Below are 6,673 nucleotides of genomic sequence, written 5' to 3'. Positions count from 1 at the left end.
GGAACCCCTAGAAAAGACAATGGGCTAGAACAACCTCTGTGTGGCCCAGTAAAGAAAAGTGTGGGAAGAAAAAAAACAGAAAAATCTTTGTTTTTTTTCAAAGACAGAAAAAAAAAAAGAGGAAATGATTTGTAAATCCAGAAAAGCAGTAATAGAGCTACTGAAAAACACCAAGAAACAAGAAATGTAACAGGCCAAAGTGGAGAAGAGTTTAATACAGCTCTAACTGTGCATTGCCCTGGTGGGGGAGGAGGAAGCAAAAGCCTTACTCCAAAGAACTGGAGTTTGAGCCCACAAGTGTGATTTGGTCACTATGAAGATTTTTGAATGATATTAGAAGCAAAATATTCAAACCAACAGATGTGTAAATCACCGGGCAGAAAAACAAAAATGTGTAAGAGTAGAGCAGCATGAATCCTCTAAAAGATTGCCACTCTTCAACTATTAAATCCAAAAATAGAAATGGTGAAAAGCTAAACAAATATCTCAAAAATATGCTAGCAAAAAAAAAAAAAAAATCAGTGACCTCAAGACGATACAAATGGGCAGATGAATAGAATAATGAAATCAATCCAGGACATGGAGAGGAAAGGCAGCAGCTAGAAGAGATAGTCAACAAAATGCTTTAGAAATCAGCAATATGGATGCAAAGGTCAATAAGATATGAATTTATCAAGAACGCTGAGTTTTTTTGAAATCTTAGGAAGAAAACAACCAAAAATGTTGGAAATAAAAACACAACAAATAAAAAATGTACAAATAGACTTGACTAAGCAAGAAAAAAAGTATCCAGGACAAAGCTAAGAAATACTGCATTCAAACATCAATCAAGAAAAGTAAATGAACAAACATGACCACAACCTACAAGAACTCTAAGAATACAACCAGAAGACCTAACTGAACCATCCATGGAATGGAAGGATCTGAGCAAAAAACTAACCTCTCATAGTCTAGTCAGTGAAATAATAGTGATCTACTTTCCAAAGAGAGGAAAATTGACATTTAAAACCCCAGTAGATATGACAAGAGTAGACCCTCTCTACAACATAGTAAGCACAGAAACAACAGTAAAGGCTATGAGGTGAAAATCCCGATTAGTCATCAAAGTCAGAAGCATTGGGATAACATTAGATCTGTCATCATCAACCTTCAAAGGCAAGAAAGCGTGGGATATTGATTTTAGTCCCCTAAAGTAAATAAGTACTAGCATGATTCTTAGATCCAGCAAAACACAAAGCCACTTTTTAAAGTTGACAGTCAAATAAGGACATCCCAAAATAAGCACAAACTAAACCAGCTACAAACCACCAAGACAGACTCCAGAAGATAGTTAAAACAATACTATATACACAGGAGAACAACAATCATAAAAATCCAGGGAAGGATAAATTTTAGGAAAGAAATGGCTTATACAAGGAGTACTTGAAAGGAAATATCATGTTCAATGCTGTAAACCTGCAAAGCCTTAATTCAAAATAAAGGAGGAAAGGGGAAAAAGTAAAGGATAAACGATAATCCAACCAACGTTACAGGAAGTAGCAAGCCTTGTCTACCCACAAATATAAATGATTTCAGTGATCTCCAGTCACTAGTAAAGAGGTACAGATTAACAGATGTCTACCTCAGTTAGCAGTGGCCAGGGTCGGAGGTGAAAGGGGTAGCACTATATGGGGTCTTTGGGAACCAAACTGAGGGAGTGGGAGAGTTCTGCAGGCAGGAGGCCTACTAGTTGACATCCTTGGCTGGTCTGTTCTTTCCAGAAGGGAAATAGAGAAAGAGGAATGGATCTGGGGGAGAGAGGAGATCCTGGAGGTGCTGAGTGGAATGAAGGAAGAGGAAGCTGTAGTCAGACTGTAATGTATGAAAGAAACATAAATTGAAGAGGGAGATTATCTAACCTGAATAAAACACTAGATCCAGTTGTGTAGCTTGGTCTTCCTGTGAGACTTTGAATAATGGGAGGAGAGGTCTTCTCTGACTCTTTCTCCTACTTCTGGGACCCTTTCCCTGATTCTAGCTTGCCTTCATCTAGCTTTAAAACAAGGGAAGGTACCTAGTCTTACTGCAAATTGGCATGCCATGTTTGATTGGTATCCATGGGAGGACTGACCTTTTCTGAAGAGAAACTGAAGAGGATGAGTGGATGGGGGAGAGAGGTAAGTGCAGGCAGGAGGGCAAGGACTGAAAGTAAAGAGGACAGGGGAAATTGTGTTTGAGATGTAAAAAAAACACTTTTTTTAAGGAAAAGAAAACTAGATTCAACTTTCTGCTATCTCTGAGTACATGTAGCACTGTCCAAGACACAAATGGACCACAAATTAATAGTCAGAGGATTAAAAAAATCAGTTTATCCATCAAGCATAAGCTGAAAACAAGATAATATAGATATTCCTGTTTCTAAGGAAAGAGATTCTAACCTTCAAAATTAGTCAAAACAGATAAAGAGCCGCTACATACTAATAGAAGGAAATTTTCATCAAGATGATATGAAAAATATAAATATTAAACATTTGTCCCCCCCCATTTCATAAAAATACTAATGGGCATTACAAAGTCCTGAGACAATAATAGTGGGTGACATCAATAACCCATTCTCATCATCTGATAGGCCATTCAAACTAAAGGTCAGCTGACAGAGCATAAACTACATCAAAGATCAAATGGACCCATCAGATGTGTACAGAATATTCCAATCCAGTAGATATGAAATGAGCATTCTTCTTAGAGGCCTACAGAATTGTTTTTAAACAAGATCATATTCTAGGTCAAAGAAAATCTTAAAATACAAAGGAATCTAAATAACTTCTTATATCTTCTCAAATCATAGTGAAATAAAACTAGAAGTCAATAGAACAAAAGACACACAAAAATACTTAGTGACTAATGCATGTACTAGTGAATGCACACATGGATGTCTCCAGTAAATAGCATAGTGATATACTTGAAAGTCTCAAACAAATAACTTAATGATATACCTTTTGTTTTTACAGAAACATGAACAAACCAAACCTCAAACAAGAACAAGCCAGAGATGGCAAGAAATAATAAATATCAGGACAGAAAGTAAAGATATAGAGACTAAGGGAACAGTATACAGAATCAAAAAGTTGGTTCTTTTGGAAAACAAACATGATTGTCATAGTCTTCTAGCCTACTTTGACCATATTAAAGAAGAATCAAATTAATAAATTATCAACAAAAAGAAGATATTACAACAGAGTCCACTGAAATCCAGAAGATCATTAGGGAATATTTTGAAAAATCTATATTTCAAAATTCTGAAATCTCTGGAAGAAATGAATAAATTCCTACATACATAAAATGTATCAAAATTAAACTAAGAGGATGTCAACACTGTATTATATCCATATCAATTGAAGATATTAAAGTGGTAATAAAATCTCTCCCAACAAAAATAAATAGAAAGGATGCTATCCAATTCATTCTGACATCAAAACCAGATAAAGATACAATATCTACAATAAAAAGGGAAGAAAACCACAGACCAATTTCCCTGTTAGACATAGATGTAAAATTGCTCAATAAGGTATTTGGAAATTGAATTCAAGAACATTCAAGACTGTAAACCATGGTTAGTTTAGTTTTATTCCAGAGGTGGATACAAATAGAAAACGAAGAAGCCGAAACATTCTTGTTTTCAGATGACATGACCATCTACTTTCAACAAAGTAACAGGATATATAATTAATATATAAATGCTAGTAGGTTTCCTATATGCCAACTTAACAAGAAAAAAAATGAGGAAAATAATCATATTCACAATAGCTTCCTGGAGATACCTAGGAATAAACCTAAACAAAGTGAAAGACCTCTAGAAATTTTAAAACCCAAGAAAGAAATTGAAGAAGACACTAAAATATGGACAGATGTCACTATTCATGGTAAAGCAGAGCTAATATGAAACTAATCACATTATTAATAGCAATCTGTAGATTCAATCTAATTTCCATAAAAATTCCAAAACTAGAAAAAAATCCCCTTAAAATTTGTATGAAACACCCCAAATAGCCAACAATCGTAAAGAGAAACAATTCTGGAGGAATCACAATAACCTTATCTCAAACTACACTATGGAGCCAGAGTAACAAAAAAAGAACACTATAGTAGCACAAAAACAAAATCTATACCAAAGAACTAGAAGACTCAGAAATTAACATACCTGTAACTACTCTGTCTCTTACATAATTAGCCAAAATATACATTAAAAAAAGAAAGAAAAGACAGCATCTTTGATGCTAGGAATACTGGATTTCCACAAGAGAACAGGAAATTAGAGTTGTATCTCTCATCCTGCACGAACATGTCCATTCAAAACTTCAAACTTAAAAACAAATGTTTAACCAAAGATTTTAATGTAAGACTTAATGTTCACCATGTAATGTAAAACTAAGACATAAGTATAAGCAAAAGCTTCCTGCAAAGGACTCCAGTGGCAGAGGAAATAACTCCAGTTGCTGATAGACAGGACTGCTTAAAATTAAAAGACTGTTCAGGAAAGGAAATACAGTTGAAGCCCAAAGAATGGGAAGGGGGATTTTCATTGATTATATGTCAGATATGAAGTTATCACTTAGACTATATACAGAGCACAAAAGTTCAAAGCAAAAACAAAAAACCCTCCAATCAGTAAATGAGATAATAATGAATTTAACAGAACATTCTAAAAAGAGTACAATATTCAATGAAAACCCATTTAACTCTCTGAGCTATGAGATATGAAACTGCCTTGTGATTCTGCCTCATCCCAGTTGGGATGGCCTTTGCCAAGAAAACAGATGACAATAAATACTGATGAATATGTGGGGAAAGAGCAGCCCTCACTCACTGCTGATGGAACCGTCAGCTAGTATAACCACTATGAAAATCTTTGTGGAAACTTCCCCAGATACTAAAACCACGATTAGCACATGAGCCAGTCTATGTACTCCTGTGTATATACTAGAGGACTTTAAGTTAGCATACTGCTGTACACATGGTTGATGCTGCACCATTCACAATAGTCAAGAAACAGAAACAACCTAGACGAGTGGACATAGAAAATAAGATACGCACACACACAGTGGCCTTTCAGTCTACTGTTAACAATGAAATTATAGCAATCGTAGGAAATTTAATGAAACAGTAGATCATTATGTTAAACAAAACAACCCAGACTTAGACAGGTATATTGTTTTCTCTCAATCTCAATTTCTGCAGAATCTAGACTTAACATATGTATCATGGGAAATAAGAACAAAGTATGATTACAAAAATACATGAAAATGTCACAATGAAACACATTCCTTTACATGTTAGCCAAAAATAAAATTTATTTAAAAAATGGGAAGCAGGTCATTTAGGAAGTGCCATCCTAGGAGATTTATACAAATTTCTTTTAAAGTAAGAAGCACCTCACCAACTGTATCAGATATACAGCCTCACACAAGTAGGAAGTACAACACATCCTTTACCATTTTAACTATTGCCTCCTACAAAGAAAATTCTGGGAGAGCTACAGAAGCTGGAGGTTGGGGGCTGGGGTAGAGCTCAGTACAGCCAGCAGCTGATGGAACAGCTTCTATAAAGGGAGCTGAAAAACTGATTTTGTTCTCCAGAAAATAACCTAAAGAAAAGGCAGAAATTCTAGCCAAAGTGACTCCGGGCCAACTAAAACATCAGACTACATGAAAATATGGAGGCCTGTCAAGGAAAGACTCCATTATGAGCAGTTGCAAACGCTTCTTTGACCCTCAGAAAGTCCCTGGTTCCCAATAAAACTCCAGACCCTCCAAGCTGGCTTGGTTAGAGAGTCTGAAGGAGCATAGCCCAGAGCCTTCCTGGAGCCTGTCAAAGACCTTTGCACAGGTAGCCACATCCCTGACATCAGAGATGCCAAACAGTAAACCACCTGGCCCAGTTAAAGAAAGTGCTCAAATCAATTTTCCTTCTCCTAGCTCATTGGCTACAAGGGCATTCAATCTGCAATAATTTAGTGTCACACATCACCAGTAACTGTTTTGTACTTATCGGTGGCTAATGCATTGTGCTTAAGCTGTGGACCAGCTGACTGGCCTTTCTACAGTTTTCCTTTTGTGCCTCCTAGATTCTTGGCCTATCGTGGAGCAATTGTCCTTAAAGACGGGAGACAAAAAGTGGAGTTGAAAGCTTCTACACCAGAAAACATTAAGAAATTCAGTTTCTATTCCTTGGAAGTGGTCTCTCCCTCAAAATCTCAGTAAGACAGCATGCATGCAGAACCTTAGTTCTATATATTATTCTTTTATAGCTTCTCTTCCTATAGAAGCATAAGCCAGTGGTTCTTGTATTTATTTCATAAGTACTTTTTTTGCCTATAGCACATTCTACTGATTAGTATTTCCAGTATCATCACTAAATTCATGTCTTTCATATTGCTTTCTCCAAGATTTATAGCCCAGAGTATGAATCTTTATCCAAAATGAACTTTGGAAGTTGTGAGCTTCTGGAAAACCCACTTAAAGCCTAGGGAATCACTTCCTGGATCAGTAACTTCTTCAGGGACCCTCGGGAAACCTGTTCTCTGTCCTGAAATGTTACATCACAAAGTTCTAGCTTCTAAAATATTGGTTTTTTTTTTATTTTAGATATTTTCTTTATTTACATGCGAATTTCTCCATTCCCAGTTTCCCCTCCA

General features: G+C 36.0%; 1 long non-coding RNA gene across 3 annotated transcripts in view; it reads left to right on the top strand.

Moving 5' to 3' along the window:
- LOC116083655 overlaps positions 1 to 6,673 on the top strand; it is a 32,013-nt gene that overhangs the window by 7,961 nt on the left and 17,379 nt on the right. For all 3 annotated transcript variants that reach the window (XR_004115836.1, XR_004115838.1, XR_004115837.1), the window contains one exon: positions 6,104 to 6,235. This is a non-coding gene — a long non-coding RNA (uncharacterized LOC116083655). The remainder of the gene's footprint in view (positions 1 to 6,103; positions 6,236 to 6,673) is intronic.

This window comes from Mastomys coucha, unplaced genomic scaffold (genome assembly GCF_008632895.1).
Source record: "Mastomys coucha isolate ucsf_1 unplaced genomic scaffold, UCSF_Mcou_1 pScaffold8, whole genome shotgun sequence".
In the NCBI taxonomy this organism is placed as follows: Eukaryota; Metazoa; Chordata; class Mammalia; order Rodentia; family Muridae; genus Mastomys; species Mastomys coucha.
Note: the sequence above shows the minus strand (reverse complement) of the source record. Positions and strands in the feature narration are given on the sequence as shown.